The following is a 21,825-nucleotide window of genomic DNA, read 5'->3' as shown; positions in this document are numbered from 1 at the left end:
ATATCTAGCGCTTTGGTTAATATCAATAAAATAGTCCACTCTTCGAGCTTAAAGCTTCAATTATATAGGATGGTCAGCCAACTTTATTATACCCCGCAGAAAATTTCCAAATGGTCACAAAATAGTGATCGTATTAAATGCCCTAAATGCGATCTGGTGGCAGCAGATCTCATTCATATGATCTATTCGTGCCCTATGTTGGCTTCATTCTGGCAAGAAGTAGAAAATTTTCTAATTCAAAAACAACTAATTTACTTCCCACTTACTGCACCTATGGTCTTACCTGCTTTAAATACGAGAAGTAACAACTATACAGGCTGGATAAACATAGCACCATCTTGTGCTAGATTGGTGGTTGCTAGAGCATGGATCTCACCGAACCCACTAGGTAGGACAGAATGGTTAACCTTAATCCATGAAATATACTTTATGGAAAAGGCTCTTGCTAAGTATAGTAGCCAAAAGGCAGCAGAAAGAATGGAAAGGATATGGACTAATTTTGTATAACTTTTATAGGAAATAAGATGAATGGTTAGGGTCTTTGTACTTTGAACAGTGAATGCTTTATGTTTACCATTGATTTCTTATATATTGTATATATTTTTCTATATTTTAGTACTTTTGTCAGGCTGATGCGCTATCATGTGTAAGAATACGATGTTTTATTTTGCAGATTTCGTATACTGGATTTCTCCCTGAAATCACTCAAAAATTTGTTTTGATATAATGTTGTTTTTCTTGGTATGACATGCTTGCCAAAATAAAAAATTAAAAAAATAAAAATAAAAATTAAAAAAATTTTTTTAAAAAAGGAAATGCGACAGATGACATGCGGTCTTCATAAATTGTAGGTTTCGGTGGTCTGAATAGACCGTTATGGGATGTTGAGCCCCCCAAAGGTAGTGCCTCCACTCCTGGAATGCTTTTTTTATTGGCAAGAGTTCCTTCTCTGCCATGGTGTAGTTGATTTCTGACGAGTTCAGTTTCTTAGAAAGAAAAGCCACCTGATGTAATTGTCCTGTGCTCTTGTCTCTCTGGGATAACAGCGCTCCAATAGCCACATCTGAGGCATCTGCATCCACTACGAATGGTACCTCAGGTTGAGGATGTCTCAAGATGGGAGCAGTACAGAACGCTCTTTTGAGCAGAACAAAGGCCTCCATAGCTTCGAGTGTCCAGAGGAAGGGTGTTCCTTTCCTCAACAACTTGGTTACAGGAGAGGCCAACTGCAAGAAATGCGAGATAAATCTTCTGTGATAGTTCGAAAAACCCAAAAAACATTGCACGTCTTTCACACTCTTGGGAGCAGGCCAATCCTGAACTGCCTCCACCTTTCTCTCAGACATCCTGTATCCTTGTGGATTTAATATAACCCCCAAGAATTCTACCTCCGTAACGCTAAACTCGCACTTGCTGAGTTTACAATACAAGCTGTTGTCTAGCAGTCTTTTAAGAATCAGGATAACATGACTCACATGTTGGGCTGGCGACACGGTATAGACCAGGATATCGTCAGGGATCTAGCACACAACGCTTATTTGAAAGATTTATCACCTAGTCCTTCACAGGCACAATGTTTCAGAGACTGTGTTTAATTATCCCTATGTTTTACTTACTTTTTTTTTTGTCTTCTTTATCTTTCACAACTGTCTTACAGGCTTACTTTTTCTCAGGCATGTAAACGTTACGTCCTGATGATGATCCCAGTATTGTTTTTAGGGGACCGAAATGTCGTCGACCATATACACGTGGAAACCGCAATTGAACTAATTATTGATGTGTAACAGTGTCACCACTTATTGTTTGCTTGCTTCATTTCTCTCTCTCTCTCTCTCTACATATATATATATATATATATATATGACGAAATTCTTCTAACAAAAGAAGACAGAGGCCGGAGGGGAGTTTTGAAGGAACAGCTAGCTTTATTCAGGATGATGCCAGCAGCGGCGAATGCATTTCGGTCAACAGACCTTCATCAGCGCCCAATACCGTGTCCTTTCCAAATGTTGCTCACACTGCGTGTAATACATGACTGCACTCCTTGCTCCTCCCCCTAATGCTGTAGGCACACCTGAGCAGCTCCAATTCAGTCCACAGAACTGCAGTTCCCAGCATGCACAGTCTCGGCAAAAACCTGGTCAGTGGCGTGGGGGAGAACTTCGACAATGGGTCCGTGCTTGTCACAGGTGAGTTGGAAGGGACTGTTCACACCGCCCCCAATTTCGCAGTCATTCCTCTTTGTCCCCTCACTGCTGCCACAGCCAATTCCACAATGCTGAAAATTTACGAAGGAGCTGCCAAATGCGAGGCGTGCTGCTCCTTATATATATATATATATAGAGAGAGAGAAATGAAGCAAGCAAACAATAAGTGGTGACACTGCTACACATCAATAATTAGTTCAATTGCGTTTTCGACGTGTATATGGTTGACGACATTTCATATATATTACAAGCAAGTTTTTGTCTTGCCTGAGTCTTTATGTGAATTTATGTTCATTTATGTTTTATGTTTTTTGTTATATATGTTGCGTTGGACGCAGGACAGTGTCCCACTTTATTCTTGTTTTTGTGATTTGAAACATTATTAAAAATTCCCTGTCCGGCTGGACAGCTTTAATATAGCACTGATGTCAGGCCTCTATTCATTGTTTTTCTTTTGTATCTTCCTTGTCAGGGACTACTTTGTAATTTATAAGGGATATAAATACAACACTGTTAGGCCTTTAGCATCAAGCAGACTCCGCCCTCTTTTGTGAGCAACACATCTACAACAAGTCGATTCTGCATCACAATAGCCCTGATCAAAACCATTTCATCATCTATAAGCAGCAATGTTCTAGCAGTACTGGTAGATAGCTTATCAAATATAGTAGACAACTTTCTAATCTTACTGTCATTTAGCAGGCGCTGGTAAACGACACACCCTCTCATTCTGGTGCACCGCGTTATACCTGCAACACTACTTGGACTTTTGTATGGACCTGAAAACGCGGCGCCCCCCCCTACGGTTCTGTTGCAATTGGGACCGAAGGGGAGAGAGTAGGCAACACTGATTGCCTGATAAGGGGACAAACGTCGAGGCTGAACCTTTCCAGGTAATCGTGGCTGTTCGTGGGGAACTGAATCCAATGAAAATTGGGGCATCACTTGATGTTAAGAGAGCCTATCACTGTATGAAGCCTCTAAATTCGGACTCCTGTGACCAGCATGCACCTGTAAGATGGGCTAGCGCAAGGCTAGTTTTCAATCATTAAGTGGAGGAGGAGCAAGTGACCACCTGACTGGGAGTGGTCTCAGTACCAGCATAACAACGCTCCATTCTCAGGAACATTGAGAAGCCCATGGAACCGGCACTGATGAGGCCAAATGGATGGCTGAAACGCGTCAGCCCAAGCGTTTCGTGACTTCACTCACCTTGCGCTTTTCAAAGGAATAAAAGCCTTGTTTGTCCCCGGAGCTGTGTCGTGCTTTTTTCCACTGGTGGGAGAGAGCATTGGACTCTGTGTTTAACCGACAGCAGGCGCTGGTAAACGACACACCCTCTCGTTCTGGTGCACCGCGTTATACCAGCAACACTACTTGGACTTTTGTATGGACTGCAAAACGCGGCGCCCCCCCTGCGGTTCTGTTGCAATTGGGACCGAAGGGGAGAGAGTAGGCAACACTGATTGCCTGATAAGGGGACAAACGTCGAGGCTGAACCTTTCCAGGTAATCGTGGCTGTTCGTGGGGAACTGAATCCAATGTAAATTGGGGCATCACTTGATGTTAAGAGAGCCTATCACTGTATGAGGCCTCTAAATTCGGACTCCTGTGACCAGCATGCACCTGTAAGATGGGCTAGCGCAAGGCTAGTTTTCAATCATTAAGTGAAGGAGGAGCAAGTGACCACCTGACTGAGAGTGGTCTCAGTACCAGCATAACAACGCTTCATTCTCAGGAACATTGAGAAGCCAATGGAACCGGCCCTGATGAGGCCAAATGGATGGCTGAAACGCGTCTGCCCAAGCGTTTCTTGACTTCACTCACCTTGCGCTTTTCAAAGGAATAAAAGCCTTGTTTGTCCCCGGAGCTGTGTCGCGCTTTTTTCCAGTGGTGGGAGAGAGCATTGGACTCTGTGTTTAACCAGCAGCAGGCACTGGTAAACGACACACCCTCTCGTTCTGGTGCACCGCGTTATACCTGCAACACTACTTGGACTTTTGTATGGACTGCAAAACGCGGCGCCCCCCCTACGGTTCTGTTGCAATTGGGACCGAAGGGGAGAGAGTAGGCAACACTGATTGCCTGATAAGGGGACAAACGTCGAGGCTGAACCTTTCCAGGTAATCGTGGCTGTTCGTGGGGAACTGAATCCAATGAAAATTGGGGCATCACTTGATGTTAAGAGAGCCTATCACATTATGAGGCCTCTAAATTCAGACTCCTGTGACCAGCATGCACCTGTAAGATGGGCTAGCGCAAGGCTAGTTTTCAATCATTAAGTGGAGGAGGAGCAAGTGACCACCTGACTGGGAGTGGTCTCAGTACCAGCATAACAACGCTCCATTCTCAGGAACATTGAGAAGCCCATGGAACCGGCACTGATGAGGCCAAATGGATGGCTGAAACGCGTCTGCCCAAGCGTTTCGTGACTTCACTCACCTTGCGCTTTTCAAAGGAATAAAAGCCTTGTTTGTCCCCGGAGCTGTGTTGCGCTTTTTTCCACTGGTGGGAGAGAGCATTGGACTCTGTGTTTAACCGGCAGCAGGCGCTGGTAAACGACACACCCTCTCGTTCTGGTGCACCGCGTTATACCTGCAACACTACTTGGACTTTTGTATGGACTGCAAAACGCGGTGCCCCCCCTACGGTTCTGTTGCAATTGGGACCGAAGGGGAGAGAGTAGGCAACACTGATTGCCTGATAAGGGGACAAACGTCGAGGCTGAACCTTTCCAGGTAATCGTGGCTGTTCGTGGGGAACTGAATCCAATGAAAATTGGGGCATCACTTGATGTTAAGAGAGCCTATCACTGTATGAGGCCTCTAAATTCAGACTCCTGTGACCAGCATGCACCTGTAAGATGGGCTAGCGCAAGGCTAGTTTTCAATCATTAAGTGGAGGAGGAGCAAGTGACCACCTGACTGGGAGTGGTCTCAGTACCAGCATAACAACGCTCCATTCTCAGGAACATTGAGAAGCCCATGGAACCGGCACTGATGAGACCAAATGGATGGGTGAAACGCGTCTGCCCAAGCGTTTCGTGACTTCACTCACCTTGCGCTTTTCAAAGGAATAAAAGCCTTGTTTGTCCCCGGAGCTGTGTCGCGCTTTTTTCCAGTGGTGGGAGAGAGCATTGGACTATATATATATATATATATATATATATATATATATTTCAAGCAAGTTTTTGTCTTGCCTGAGTCTTTATGTGAATTTATGTTAATTCATGTTTTATGTTTTTTGTTATATATGTTGCGTTGGACGCAGGACAGTGTCCCACTTTATTCTTGTTTTTGTGATTTGAAACATTATTAAAAATTCCCTGTCCGGCTGGACAGCCTTAATATAGCACTGATGTCAGGCCTCTATTCATTGTTTTTCTTTTGTATCTTCCTTGTCAGGGACTACTTTGTAATTTATAAGGGATATAAATACAACACTGTTAGGCCTTTAGCATCAAGCAGACTCCGCCCTCTTTTGTGAGCAACACATCTAAAACAAGTCGATTCTGCATCACCATAGCCCTGATCAAAACCATTTCATCATCTATAAGCAACAATGTTCTAGCAGTACTGGTAGATAGCTTATCAACTATAGTAGACAACTTTCTAATCTTACTGTCATTTAACACTAGCCCTAAGCTTGTTATCTTTGTTCCAAAAATACCACCCACAACTTCTCCAGCACTCGACCTACATTTCTGTCTGACTTTCACTTCTTCTCCAACGTCTTCCAAATCTTCCATGAGGCATATCTTGGGAAACACCACCACTAAGTAACATGTACCATTTGCTAGGCAGTCTCAAATATGCTTTCTTCCCTCAAACAAAGTAAACTCCTGGTATAATATGTGCAGTGTAGTCTTGGAGTGGGATATGAAGCCCCAAATTCCTTTGTCAGGGCGCAGTTGATCAATTATACAATAGGTGAAGTGATGTCATTCACAAATTACAAATGCATTTCTTATATTCTGTGCACAATGGGCTCTATTTAGCACATATTTTAGCTTAATTTCACCAACGAATAGCTAGCTTAACAACCTAAACAATGGAGCAAAATGAGAGCTAAAGTCTCTCTTATCTTCTTATCTTAGGGGAGACTTGTATAGCGCACTGACACGAAAGGTTTCCTGGCGCTGGCTGAGTGCCGGTGAGATGGAGAGACGAGGGTCTAGCCAGTCTGTGTGAAGAGGTGAGTTTTCAGAAGTTTTCTAAAAGCCAGAAGGGAATTGGCAGATTTAAGGGGGAGAGGTAACTGGTTCCAGAGGACGGGGGCTAGGTAGGCTCTCAATACAATACCGGATGTGGGACCAGATATCTTACATGAGTTCATACCCGTGGATGGACCAAAACATCAAATGTTAATATGGAAAGTTCCCCCGTAGGCCAGTAGGTGGTATATCTGGCAATAATGGATAGGGTACAGTATGTCGGTGCAATATTTGATACTTTAAGCGACACCAGAACCGTCAATAAGATCAGAAAAAATTGTAAAATTACAATTTAGCTTGTAGTTCTAAGGTATCTTGAACGTTCTTTTTAATGGTAACTAGGATCCTGTGCCATATGTGTACATGGATAGAAAACGGGAACCGTACGGTATTACTGGTGAACACCGCTCAGATTCCGGACAGAATAACGCCTCCATTTTGCAAGAGATGCGGGCATGCAAACAATTATAAGACATACTAAGAAGAAAACTATAACTAATGCCATATGTCACAGGTAGGTGATGGTATGAAATACCTTCCTCCACAGATGAAGGTAATTGGATTTAAACAAAAAATCTCTGGCTTCCATGGTGTCTACGCATTCATATAAAAGCCTAGCATAAGCATTTAATATATAATCCCCCTAATCTATATGGGGATGCTGTTCTTTAAGCAACTAAGGGCCAGATGTAGGTAATCTGATTTTACAGATTCTTAAATAGCGAATTTTACCGATTCGGTATTCAAAAATCGGTAAATGAGATGTAGGTAAAAAATCGGTATTTTTTACCGAATCGGTAAAATTCGGTATAGGACTTTCGGAATTTACCGAATCGGTATTTACCGAATCGGTATTTACCGAATCGGTATTTCCCATTCATCCCTATGGGCCAAAAGGCCCATAGGAATGCATTGGAAATACCGAATCGGTAAATACTGATTCGGTAAATACCGAATCGGTAAATTCCGAATCGGGAAGCAAGCAAAAGAGAAACTAATGAAAACAGCCAATCAGGTGCAACCACCCTCCCCCTCCCTACCAGGAAGTGGCTACCCAGGCAGCTGCAACTCATTAGAAGGTTCTGGAGAGGCAGTCAGAGCTGAGCAGAGAGACAGAGTAGCAGGGAGTGATTTTTGGGAGTTTACCACAGTGAAAATGGCTAGCAGCAGTGAGAGTCAGAAGGCAGAGAGGAAAAGGAAAGTTAAGTTCAGCAGCATGGAGCTGCAGGTACTTGTGGAGGAGGTGGTGAGAGTCCACAAGCAACTGTTTGGCAGGCACTCCCTCACTGTAGCTGAGTCAGCAAAACGCAAGCTGTGGCTTGCTATTGGAGAAAGGGTCAATGCAGTGGGAGTTACAAGCAGGAGCATTGATGACCTTAAGAAACGCTTCTATGACATCAGGAGCCTCACAAAAAAGAAGATGTCAGAGCTTCATAAGCAGGCTGGTGTCACCGGTGGAGGCAGGAACCCAGCGCCCCCCCTGACTGACCTGGAGGAGTTGGTGGCCTCAACCATCGAGCCAGACAGTGTTGTGGGACTAGGAGATGTGGACAGCTCAGCCAGAGCCAAAGGAAAAGGTAAGATGCACGCACAGCATGACACCCCATACCAACCTGCTACCCTTAACCCTTTGTGCACAGGGCAACCCCAGTCCAGTACTGCTAGCACTATACAGGAGCAATGCATTATGGGGAATGTAGTCAGCTAATGTAAGACCATGTGTAACTGCACAGACATCAGCAAGGCAGTGAAAGTAATGCTGAATAATGACAGTAAAATGTGTAAAGCATTTATTTTAGTGACTGTGACACAGTAGCACTCAGTTGACATACGCTTATTTATACCTAGGGGCAACATCAGCCAGTCCAGCCACAGCAACAGCAGGGACTGCACCAGAAGGGAGGAGAGTGGCGAGGCAGGGCCAAGCCATGTCCATGCCTCGCAGGAGGAAGAACACACAACTGCCATCTCCCAGGAAGAGGAGACAGTCCAGACCCCCGAGTTTCCCCACTCCCCACACCTCTCACAATGCCCTCCATTGGTTTTCTCTCCTGAGACCTCCCCATCACTGTTACTGCCTGCACCTGCAACCTCACCAGCCAGGAGGCGAGTCGTGGCCCCACTGCCAGTGATGGAGGCAGCAGAGGGTGAGGCTCAAGCCACTGCACCTGTGAGTCCTGCTGCACTGCAGCCCACCACAGAGTCTTTCACCTCGCGCAGACGGCAACGCAGGCCCAGCAGTGCAGGTGGACCTGGAGATGGCACTGTGTTCCGTGGGCTGGAGGGGAGCATGGTGCGCATCCAACGCATGCAGGGGAAATCCATACAGGCCTGCCACCGCCAATTTCGTGTTCTAAATGAACAAATTGGAGAAATGGGGAAGGGCATCAGAGACATGGTAGAAAGCAACAGGGAAATATCAAAAACCAATGCTGACCTAGCTGCAAGAATGCAGCAAATGAGCACTTCAATCACCCAGCTGTGCTCAAAACTGGACAGCCTGGAGCACACAAGGCGCAGGGACGCCCGTGTCAACAATAGGGCCATGAATCGTCTGGCAACTGCCACATCACAGCTATGCCGTAGAGGCATTAACATGCAGGAGAGCCTCACTCAGAACACGGCTGAGGTCACTAGGGGCATGGCCAGGATCATCAGTGCCCTCGAGGCAATGATAATATCACACACTGCACTGAATCCTGCCCTGGATGTGGCTGAGGGAGACGACAGCAGTAGCCGCAGCAGCTTGGCAAGCGCTGTAGTTCAGCCACGTAGGAGCAGCAGGCGCCCAGCTGAGGCTGCAGGCCATGAGGAAAGCAGTGACCAACATCCCAGTGGCTCTGGGAAGCGCGGGCGCAAATGACTTTGCCGGTGTGGGTGATGTAACACAGGACATGTAGTCCCCACCTTTATTTTGTTTAATTTGTTGCACTTCAGTGCATGAACGTTGTGGCAACATTAAATTACGTTCTTCTCATTCACAACCTGTCTGTGTCTCATTACTTACTCAGAAATAGTTGCGTGTAATCTCCTCACGTCTGTATCTGCCATCACTTGGTGTTGTCACTCCAGCAGGTTGTGTTTTAGGCACAGCAATGTCGTCGTCATGATCCTCGTAGTCAGACAACTCCACCTCAGTACCCTTCTTAACAGCAAGGTTGTGCAACATGGCACAGGCAGCAATTATCTTACAGCAGGTTATGGGGGTATACTGCCTTGCACCTCCACTCTTGTGCAAGCATCTGAATCTTCTTTTCCAGATACCAAAGGTCCTTTCAACAACATTCCGTGTGCTTTTGTGGGCCCGGTTATATCTCCTTTAGCCTGGTGTTGAGGGGTTGAGGTAGGGGGTGAGTATAAAAGAGCGGAGGGCATATGCACTGTCTCCTAAAAGGAAAAGGTAATACATTACTCACATGCATACATTTACTTCTTACTGCAATAGGTATTATGGGGGTCAGACACTGTTTCTTACCTAGGAGGTATCCTTCACCAAATTCCCCTGCAGTCAGCCGTGCATAGATGCCGCTGTTTTGAAAAATATAGGAGTCGTGGGTACTCCCAGGGAATTTTGCCACAATGTCAGTGATGGTGCACTTTGCATTGCAAATCACCTGCACATTGATGGTGTGGGTTGACTTCCTATTCCTGTAGATATATTCTGTGTCAGCAGGGGGACAAATGGGAATGTGTGTGCCATCTATGCAGCCAATAATATTTGGAAATCGAGCCATCTGGTAAAGGTCAGATTCTGTTTGCACCAGTTCAGCATGGGTAGCAGGAAAAGACATGTAATGCTCCATCCTGTGTAACATGGCGTCAAGGAATTTGTGGAAAAACCTTGACAGGCTGTTCTGTGTCACCCCACCTACCGCAGCAACCACGCTCTGGTAGCTCCCAGACGCAAGCAGGTGGAGGCTGCACAGCACCTGCACATGGGGTGGAATTGCATGTGCCCTTGGGGTAGTGTGCTGCAACAGTGGTTGGAGGTCCCTGATGAGCTCCAAGATGGTATCTGGGGCCAACCTGTACCTCTGCAGTATCTCTGCCTCTGTGAGCATGAACAAGGTGACCCTCTGCCTGTAGACCTGCTCCTCTCTCTGCCATTCCCTCTCTCCTTCCTCCTGTAGCCGTAGCCGTCTTGCAATGACATAAAATGCCGCCATTGTGCAAACAGAATTGCATTTTGGGTCCATTTTTATAGGTTGCACCTGGTTACCACCTGATTCCAATCCATGGTAAATACCGACTCTTAAATACCGAATTTGAAGCAAATTCGGTATTTAAGAGCTTCCCTACATCTCAATATCCATTTTTACCACTTCTTATTTACCGATTCGGTTTTTTACCGAATCAGAAAAGTTACCGATTCGGTAAATTTACCGAATCGGTAAATTTACCGAATCGCAAACCATTGCGATTCGGTAAAATTACCGATTCGGTAAACTTTCCGATTCGGTATTTTACCAGTCACAGTCTGTATCTGTGCCATATCATTCTGAATCTGACTACGTCCTCCACCTTGCTCTTGATTTGCAGGGTTGAGACGACATTCCCTCTTCTAATGCCCCATCTCTTTGTATCTATTGGGCTACCTCTTCCTTGTCCTGGCAATCCTCCATTATGCTGCGGGTGAGTTTCCGGTGTGCGAGCAATATTTCCAATAGGTGCCTGTAATTGTTCTCCCTTTTGAGCAGCCCTAATTTCTACCAACATCAATTTCTATTTCATTCTCTTAAGTCTTGACTCAACCTCATCACTACAGTACCGTGCATAACGCATAATTTCATCGAGAGACTTGCTCTGCCAGCAAATCAAATGCTGTTGTATTATGATACTAATCTCGGGTCTCAATCCTGCTAAAAACTTGGGCACACACTGTCCCATGTCTTTGAGGTCAAGGGTGTCTAATACCCTGTACTGTTTGAAACCCTATAACAGCCTTTCATGGTTGGCATGAATACTTTCTTTAGGCTCTTGGGTTGTTTGATAAATTTTAGCCCAATCAATAGCTTGTGTGGCTATTTTTGATTGTACCCATATGATCAGCAGATTAAATTTTTTTTAAAATGGCACGCCTGGGGTTGAAGGGTAGACCTGCGGGGGGACTATCTGGGTAAAGCAGAATCTGGGTTTTACCATGAGTATAGTCCCTATTGATAGTCCAGACATTATGGCCATACGCTTACAGGCTAACCCAAACAATAATAATAATAATAATATAAAAATATTGATCGTAAATATCTACGCAAGGGGTCTCACTGGGGGAAGACAATCAAGTACAGTTGGCTGTCTAGAAGATTTTCTGGGTGAATTGGCAGCCACCCCCAAAATTGTTATAGCGGGGGATTTCAATACCACTTTCAAACCTCTTGGTAGTGAGGATTCGAAATTGACAAAAAAAGAAGATGCATTATGGAGTGTCCCTAGTTTAGAGATACCCCCCCATCAAGAGATGGTCAGAGGCAGTACTCCAACCTAAGGCATTGTGTATGGAGGGGGGGCTCAGAGCAGTCAATGGTCGCTCACCCTCCTATAAGTATGGAGCCAACACCTTTAATAATGGTGTGAGCACAAGTCAGATCGATTACATACTCTTAAATTTAGAACACTGGTCCGAATTTCTTGATATGGAGGTTTTGGAGCGAGTGGAAATTGACCATAATCATCTTTAAAGATGGAAATTAAGGATTCTTTACAGCTATTAAATCCACCAGCTCTTCCTTCAAATAGTGAAGTCCAGCTTTGAAGTAGTATGAGGAGGGTAAAATGGGACATGGTAGTGTCTAGTGAACAAACACTCACTGACATAAGGGCAGCAGTCTCCGAGACCCTGGAAGAGTTACGAGTAATCACAATACAGTCTGAGCTAAATGAGAGAATAATGAAGCTGCATGAGGGTATGTTTAGTAAAATAAGTACCTTCTTTATAAAACCAGTTAGTAGCTCAACTAAGCGAAAAAGCAAAGACATTAGTTGGTACAATAAGGACTGTAGGGTAACCCATAAGTCATTTGCTGCAGCTATTAAGCTGAATGATCAAACTGCAGTCAAGTGTACCTGGCAAGAATATGAATAAAGCTAAAAAGGATTGGGACAAACAGAGGTGGGCAGATCTCTACCAGGCTAGCAAGGATAGTAACTCCCAGTCTTTCTGGCACCAGGTAAAATGGGGGAGAGGGGAACAAGCTTCCGCGCCCCATAATCACGTAGACCCGGAGAAGTGGGTTTCCCATTTTGCAACACAATTTGCCTTGGAGACAGGGGGTGAAACCAAGGATGTCCATACTACCTCGTTTTCTGGTGCAGCATTGGAATTTGATATAGGGGAAGTCGAAATAGGGCTGAGTTTAGTTGCTAATGGTAGAGCCCCCGGTCCCGATGGTATACCGGCTGATCTGTTCAAGAAAGATAAAGTAATCTGGCAACAATACATACTCCTGCTAGTGAATGCTATAGCTAGTGGGGCAGCTATCCCAGTTTCATGGAAGGTTGCAGAGATTTTGCCAATATTCAAAAAAGGAGATAGCTCGTGCCCAGGCAATTATAGACCAATCAGTCTCATAGATGCCATTCAAAAGATTATGGGTAGAATGGTACTAAATACGATACGAGATTGGATTGAAGACAAAAATATTCTAACTCCACTACAGGCAGCATTTCGCACCAAGTGGCCTGCAGAGAGCCTAATAAGATTTGAGGGGTTCTCTAAAGATCGTGGGTTAGAGATAAATGCAGACAAAACAACGTTTATGGTCCTGCACAGAGCAATTAAGGGCAGGGTGTTTCTTAATGGAGAATTATTGAAGCAGACTGATGTTTTTAATTATCTGGGGATCATGTTGGGGAATAGACTTAATTGGAATCCCCAGAAAAATACCTTGGCCCTAAAGCATAGTCATTTAGCTGGTGCTTTGCTGAAGGAATATAAGACTTTGTATACCCAACTCATGTACCCTCTACTTAAGATATACAACACCAAAGTATTAGCTTCTGTTACTTATGGTGCAGAACTCTGGGGTTTTAGTGACATAGAGCCATTAGTCTTAGCACAGAATACATTTGTGAGAAGTGTTATTGGCCTGCCATAGAGCACTCCTTTAAAACCAGTCTTCTACGACCTAGGCTGTAGCAGACTGGAAGAGGTTGCTAAGTTTCGTCCAATAGCGTACTGGCGGAGACTATGGTCTACCCCAGAGTTGCTTCAGTACGCAGCTGCTCTTAAAGATGTATGGGTGTTAGATACCTCATGTAAGATCAAGTGGCTGCAAAACATAACAAGCATTTGCAATGCAATAGGTCTCGCATTAGGAAAGTGTGAGCTATTCGTATTGTAAATTACAATTTTTTTAATATGTGTTGGCTTTGAAAATATATAAATTAATAGCATTGTTATTCACAAAGCCAATAGCTTACACTTTCCTAATACGAGTCCTATTGGCTATGGCAATGCTTGTAGCTAGCAAGCAAGGACAGTGCTGTTGTGGTGCTGAGTGATGCTGTTGTGGTGCAGACAGTGATGTGGTGGTCCCAGAGTGATGTGGTGGTGTCCCAGAGTGATGTGGTGGTGTCTGAGAGTGATGTGGTGGTGTTCCTGAGTGATGTGGATGTGTTCCTGAGTGGTGTGGGTGTGTTCCTGAGTGATGTGATGGTGTCCCTGAGTGATGTGGTGGTGTGCCTGAGTGATGTGGTGGTGTCCCTGAGTGATGTGGTGGTGCTCCTGAGTGATGTGGTGGTGCCCCTGAGTGATGTGCCGGTGCCCCTGAGTGATGTGGTGGTGTCCCAGAGTGATGTGGTGCTGTCCCAGAGTGATGTGGTGGTGTTCCTGAGTGATGTGGTGGTGTTCCTGAGTGATGAGGTGGTGTCTGTGAGTGATGTGGTGGTGTCCCTGAGTGATGTGGTGGTGTCCCAGAGTGATGTGGTGGTGTCCCAGAGTGATGTGGTGGTGTTCCTGAGTGATGTGGTGGTGTCTGTGTGTGGTGTGGTGGTGTCCCTGAGTGATGTAGTGGTGTCCCTGAGTGATGTGGTGGTGCCCCTGAGTGATGTGATGGTGCCCCTGAGTGATGTGGTGGTGCCCCTGAGTGATGTGGTGGTGGCCCTGAGTGATGTGGTGATGTCCCTGAGTGATGTAGTGGTGTCCCTGAGTGAGGTGGTGGTGTCCCAGAGTGATGTGGTGGTGTCCTATAGTGATGTGGTGGTGTCCTAGGGTGATATGGTGGTGTCCTAGAGTGATATGGTGGTGTCCCTGAGTGATGTGGTGGTGTTGTGTGGTGTTCAGCAGTGTGAGGCGTGCAGCAGTGTGTGGCGTGCAGCAGTGTATGGCATGCAGCAGTGTGTGGCGTGCAGCAGTGTGTGGCATGCAGCAGTGTGAGTAATGCAGCAGTGGGAGTAATGCAGCAGTGCGAGGCGTGCAGCAGTGTGAGGCGTACAGCAGTGTGAGTCGTGCGGTAGTTTGCAGCATGCAGCAGTGTGAGTAATGCAGCAGTGTGCAGCATGCAGCAGTGTGCAGCAGTGTGAGGCGTGCAGCAGTGTAAGGCGTGCAGCAGTGTGAGGTGTGCAGCAGTGTGAGGCGTACAGCAGTGTGAGACATGCGGTAGTGTGCAGCATGCAGCAGTGTGAGTAATGCAGCAGTGTGGAGCATGCAGCAGTGTGCAGCAGTGTGAGGCATGCAGCAGTGTAAGGTGTGCAGCAGTGTGAGGCGTGCAGCAGTGTGAGGCGTGCAGCAGTGTGAGTAATGCAGCAGTGTGAGTAATGCAGCAGTGTGAGGCATGCAGCAGTGTGAGGCGTTCAGCAGTGTGAGTCGTGCGGTAGTGTGCAGCGTGCAGCAGTGTGAGTAATGCAGCAGTGTGCAGCATGCAGCAGTGTGCAGCAGTGTGAGGCGTGCAACAGTGTAAGGCGTGCAGCAGTGTGAGGCGTGCAGCAGTGTGAGGCGTGCAGCAGTGTGAGGCGTGCAGCAGTGTGAGAAGTGCGGTAGTGTGCAGCACGCAGCAGTATGAGTAATGCAGCAGTGTGCAGCATGCAGCAGTGTGCAGCAGTGTGAGGCATGCAGCAGTGTGTGGCATCCAGTAGTGTGAGGCATGCAGCAGTGTGTCGTGCAGCAGTGTGAGTCGTGCAGCAGTGTGAGTCGTGCAGCAGTGTGCAGCGTGCAGCAGAGCGAGGCGTGCAGCAGTGTGAGGCATGCAGCAGTGTGCAGCATGCAGCAGTGCAAGGCGTGCAGCAGTTCGAGACGTGCAGCAGTATGAGGCGTGCAGCAGTGTGCAGCAGTGTGCAGCAGTGTGCAGCAGTGTGAGGTGGGCAGCAGTGTGTGATATGCAGCAGTGTGAGGCGTGCAGCAGTGTGAGGCGTGCAGCAGTGTGTGGCATGCAGCAGTGTGTGGGGTGCAGCAGTGTGCAGCATGCAGCAGTGTGAGTAATGCAGCAGTGTGAGGCGTGCAGCAGTGTGAGGCGGGTAGCAGAGTGAGGAGGGCAGCAGTGTGAGGTGTGCAATGTGAGGCGTGCAGCATGCAGCAGTGTGTGGCGTGCAGCAGTGTGCAGCATGCAGCAGTGTGTGGCATGAAGCAGTGTGTGGCGTGCAGCAGTGTGAGGCGTGCAGCAGTGTGTGGCGTGCAGCAGTGAACGACACATTCATCATTTTTGGTAGAAATGGGGAGATTAAGTGATTTGCCCAGAATCACAGGGTGCTGAGCAGGCCTCAAAGCTTGAACCAGCTACCCAGCTCCAAAGCCGGCAGCTCTAGCCGTAAGGCCACATGCTCACCCGGTGTGTTTTACAATTCTTCATAGAAGTTGTGAGGTTCACCGTTGCAGCTTGATAAACGTGTACTGGTGTGGCAGGTACAGAATGCCGTTGACTAACAGGCAACATGAATGACTCCATAAAAGCCTGGTTGAGTGCACTTTAGGAAGAGCCCTTAACCTCAGGATCAAAAGGCTGGGTGAGAAACAGGCGCATGCGTTCTTCATGCAAAAGAAAGGGTTGGGGCGAGGTGTGTTTATGATGGCTGCTTGGTGAGCATGAAAAACATATCGGGCGGCAGGAGTGGCGTGTGAGTTTGTGTGCCGATTCGTGTTACAGCAAGAGAGGAGGAAGAAAAGGGTGTTGATGTGTTTGAGAGAGAAAGCTAAGGGCCGATGTGTGTTCTAAGAATGGGAAGTGCGAGGGAGAGGGGGCCAAGGGGAATTGTGGCGTGGGTGCGTGTGTGTGATGAAGAAGGACCTCTGTCTCTGAAGATGGTCTCTGTGGGTCTTTGAGACTAATGTGTGACGTATGCCATGGTTACAATGTATTTTATCACTTAGTTAAATAAGAGGCTCCAAAATCTGGAAACTTAAGATTGATACACCAGATTAATGTAACGTTTAAACCAGAGCAAGATAAACAAGCTCTCGGCATTGCTGTGGCGGGGGGGCGGGAAGCTGCAGCCTTTGAAGTCTGATGCCTAGGCACAGACAAATGGTGGTGCCCGATGTGCACACGGGGGGCGGGGGAGCGGCAGCCTTTGAAGTCTGATGCGAGGCACAGACAAATGGTGGTGTGACGTGGCTGGCGATGGCGTGTGCACGCATACTCACATGAACTGGACGCGACCTGCAAGTTTGGTAGAGTTTTTGAACTGACTACTATAATCTCGCCTATCAACCCTGCGGGATAGAAATAGTTGAGACCTAAAAACAACATTGGTCAGTATGGGTCTGCAACACCTATGGGATGACCCAGAGAGCCATCAATTTCCCCCCAAAAAAGAGATTAAAAGACTATACTGGTCTATGGTGGCAAATAATAATATAACTACTTCGGAATCCACATCACTGACGGAATATGAGCAATATTGGGATGTCATCACCAAACCCAGGGGAAGACATCAATACTTTCAATTCCGGGAGGGCACATTACCCGTAAATGTATTTACATGCAAGTGGCACAGTGACAATGATAGTATGAGTAAGTTGTGTCTGGACCACGAGGAAATGTACCCACATATTTTGTCTGTCCGGCATACCAGGCCCCACGTAAAAAATGGTTGTGCTCATTATGCAAGAACATGGGCGTTAGGAGCAGTGCTATTGCCTTGAGAACACTGCTGACCGACACTGGCGCCCAGTGTGCAATAGCTTTTGCTAAATTTTTGAGTTGGACATGGTCAATCCGAGAAAGAAATTTGGCAAAAATTGGCATGACCACTCAAGTATATCCAAATCAAAGTTTGTAAAGAACAAAATGATGCATTAATGAGTACGCGGCGATTACACAGGAAAGTGGTTGTCATTACAATATTTGGTGGCATTCCCTCTCGCTACTTTAATAATCCACTCTTTGTATGATTCTGTGTAACTGTGATAAACACCATGTCCTATCTCTAATATACTTGTCACTAGTGTCACATAAGGTTATGGGTTCCAAGATTATTTGCCTTGCTTAGAAATGCCAATTGTTGGGGCGTGGTCTCGGCACCGAACAAGATGGCCGCCTAGAGATTCCACTTGCCGCTTCGGGACTAAAGTTTCGTTATCCAGCGTGTCTTTCGCTACTTCCAGTAGTAAAAACTGCCTTTTTTGGATTTCGGAGCATGTTGTGCCCCCGGTGAGCTCACTTCAGCCCTTCAACGGTGAGTGCTTCAACTCTTTTCAGCTGCGAAGCTCATCTCCTCACAGCGCTCGCCTTTTCAACTGTGCGCTCTGCTGGAATGCATCGGCACTGTGTAAACATCGCAATGAACGCGAAGAACGCTCCTCTTCTGTTTAACCCCTTGCCTTGCCTGTTTTGCCTAGCTCAATCTTGATATGCTTTCCTGGCTAATGGCTGCTTGTGCTTTGGAGGTTTATTTACTTGCATAATTTCTACATCACCACTAGCTGTCTGAGGATGAACTGTATTCCTTTTTCATAATACTCCACCTCTTCTGCTGCAGTCCCTTATATTGAATGTCAACTGGAAATTTTTCAGTGGAGCACTTTCTTTGTTATAAATATCCTGTTTCAATTTTCTTCAGAACGTCAGCCATTTTAAGTGCGCATTTTTCCTCAATGCCTCTGATATTCTACTTATAACCTGCATTATGTTAGTTCCACTTCCACAATATTTTTATTAAGCCGGTTTACCTCAGGACGCATGTTTTGTCCTATCAATTAAATAACTGTTGGCTATTTGTAACGAGCCTTATCAACATATATTTTTGTTTTTATGTGTTGCTTCAGCTGGCGCTAAACCTTTGCTGTTGCCTGTGCCTAGACTTCTTCTTAGACTCTTCAATTGCTCTTCCAACAGGATTTTGCATTGCACCTTCACTTGGACTATCTATTTCACTCCATATTTGACTGCTACTATTACTCTCAGCTGCCAGCTGTTCTGTATTGGCTATATTAATCTCACTTGGAGCACTCTTTATTTTGGTACCCCCATAACTAGACAGTACTTATTTTTAGACTCTGGCTGTCACTTATGGGACGATTGCGCAAACCAAAATTTGTTTTTGTTCCCTCAAGTAGTGCTCCTGTGCCTATATCTTCTCCCTCCGCAGTGTTACCATCGGATTCCTCCCATACCTCCCATCAAATAGCTGGAATACCATCAGGTCGTTCTTCCGCGACGTCTTCTGTTCCAAGTAAATCCTCTCCACCTGTTTCTTCATCCAAACGCTCAAAACAAGATCCTCAGTCACCTGACAAAGCACCTTCTACCATTTCTATGGAATTGCTTTTAGAAGAGATACGTGCCTTGCGCCCGTTTGTAGAAGAGACTAACAATAAAATGCAATTCCTTGAAGAGAAGGGGTCTACGATGGATAAATGAGTGTCTTCACTGGAGCAACAGTCGTCAGAAATACAAGTTAATTCCCAACGGATCTCCTCTCTAGAAAAGTCAGTCCTCATCCTCCAACAACACACAGAGGATTTGGAAAATAGGAACAGGAGGAACAATTTACGTATATATAGTTTGCCGGAATCTTTGGAAGGTGATGACCTGGTATCATTCTTCTCCTCTTTCCTTCCTAAACTCCTGGAGATGCCGTCAACTACTTCTCTCAGTATCCAAAGAGCTCATAGACTTGGTCCTCGACTCTCCTCTTCATCCGCTCAACTAAACTTCATGGTGTCATTATTCTCTTCTTGAAGTTCACAGACCTTCTTTCAGTCCTATCAGCAGCCAGATATAAACGTCAACTTTCCTGGTTGGGTCAAAGTGTGTTCCTCTCTCAAGATGTATCCAATGCTACTGCCTCCAGATGAAAAGAATTCCTTAATCTTCGTGCTCCTCTTTGCTCTCTTGGTGCCAGATATGGTTTATTTCATCCATGTATCTTCAAGGTTACATACCAAAATCGAATATGGTCCTTTCAAGATCCTGCGGAACTCAAGAACTTCATCCTCAACTATACCACCACCGGCATACTGCGAGTCCTCCTACTGGTTGAACACTTAGCGGTCGATTCCGATCCTGGAAAAAATACCGCGTACGAATCGTATTCATAGCCGATTCCGTACGAATGGGAAAAATCCCTCCGAACTGCGAAGAACGATCCATATCCGTCTTTCTCCGTACGATTCCCAGGGCACCGTACGAACCGCAGTCGGAGACCCGTACGAATAAGCGTCGGGAACCAAACCGTACGATTCGTGAAGCTGCCATACAAACTGCCAAGTACGATGCACTGCGACAACCCAGTACGGAATTTGTATGGACCAAAGTAGTCGGCATGAAGAATGATTCGTACAGAAAATATCGCGTAACAGCAAGCCGCATCAACAAATACGACCCGCAGCACATCCCCACGATCAAGCGTACACGAACCCCCCACCCCAACGGCCCGTATAAGTCACACGCACCTACAAGTACGACACGCACATCCCCCCGATCAATCGTACACGAACCCCCACCCCCAACGGGCCGTATAAGTCACACGCACCTACAAGTACGACACGCACATCCCCGATCAAGCGTACACGAACCCCCCACACCCCAACGACCCGTATAAGTCACACGCATCAACAAGTACGACACGCACATCCCCCGATCAAGCGTACACGAACCCCCAACGGCCCATATAAGTCACACGCATCAACAAATATGACCCGCACATCCCCCCCGATCAAGCGTACACGAACCCCCCAACTGCCCGTATAAGTCAAACGCATCAACAAATACGACCCGCACATCCCCCGGATCAAGCGTACACGAACCCCCCACCCCCCAACGGCCCGTATAAGTCCAACGCATCAACAAATACGACCCGCACATCCCCCCGATCAAGCGTACACGAACCCCCCACCCCCCAATGGCCCGTATAAGTCACACGCACCTACAAGTACGACCGCACATCCCCCGATCAAGCGTACACGAACCCCCCACTCCTCAACGGCCCGTATAAGTCACACGCACCTACAAGTACGACACACACATCCCCCGATCAAGTGTACACAAACCCCCACCCCCCAAATGGCCCGTATAAGTCACACACATCAACAAATACGACCCGCACATACCCCCGATCAAGCGTACACGATCCCCCCACCCCCAACGGCCCGTATAAGTCACACGCATCAACAAATACGACCCGCACATCCCTCCGATCAAGCGTACACGAACCCCCCCACCCACCAACGGCCTGTATAAGTCACACGCATCAACAAATACGACCCGCACATCCCCCGATCAAGCGTACACGAACCCCCCACCCCCCAACGGTCCGTATAAGTCACACGCACCTACAAGTACAACACGCACACATAACGCGAACCCCTAAACCAGCACAAGGAGGTTGCAAACGAGTCGCACAACACCACAAAACATGTCTCCTGTGTACACACCATTGGGAAACAATGACCTGGCCACATACAAACAGGTAAAGAGAGGGCAAAAAAATCACCCACCCCATATAACACACACACACCACCAATTCAAAATAAGCCACACCCACAAATGGACCAATAAAAGGGTCGACACATACAACCCATCATCCTTTGCAACATACCTATTTGCTAAAAGAAGACACTGCCAGCACATCAACTACTGCAACCATTAACCCTCACACATACACCCTATCTCATCTATACCCACAACACCCCCTTCACAATCCGACCCACACACCCCCATCCATACACACCATCACCCCCTCACTCACATACACTCCACACCATGACTACACCAAAGAATCCAAAGTTCACTAACCCGGAGATGGAGGTCCTTACAGATGAAGTCATCAGAGTGGAGCCACAGCTGTTTGGCGCATTTGTTAGACAGACCAGCATAGCTCAGAAAACATGCCTGTGGGAGAGGTTCGCAGACCGGGTCAATGCTGTTGCACCCATCAGGTGCACCAGGCAGGAATGTCAGTCCAGGTGGTATGATCTGCGGAGGATGGTCAAGAAGAAGATGGACCAGGACTACGTCTCTGCACACCACACTGGAG

The sequence above is a fragment of the Lissotriton helveticus genome, chromosome 5_1, assembly GCF_964261635.1.
Source record: "Lissotriton helveticus chromosome 5_1, aLisHel1.1, whole genome shotgun sequence".
NCBI classification, from domain to species: domain Eukaryota; kingdom Metazoa; phylum Chordata; class Amphibia; order Caudata; family Salamandridae; genus Lissotriton; species Lissotriton helveticus.
Note: the sequence above shows the minus strand (reverse complement) of the source record.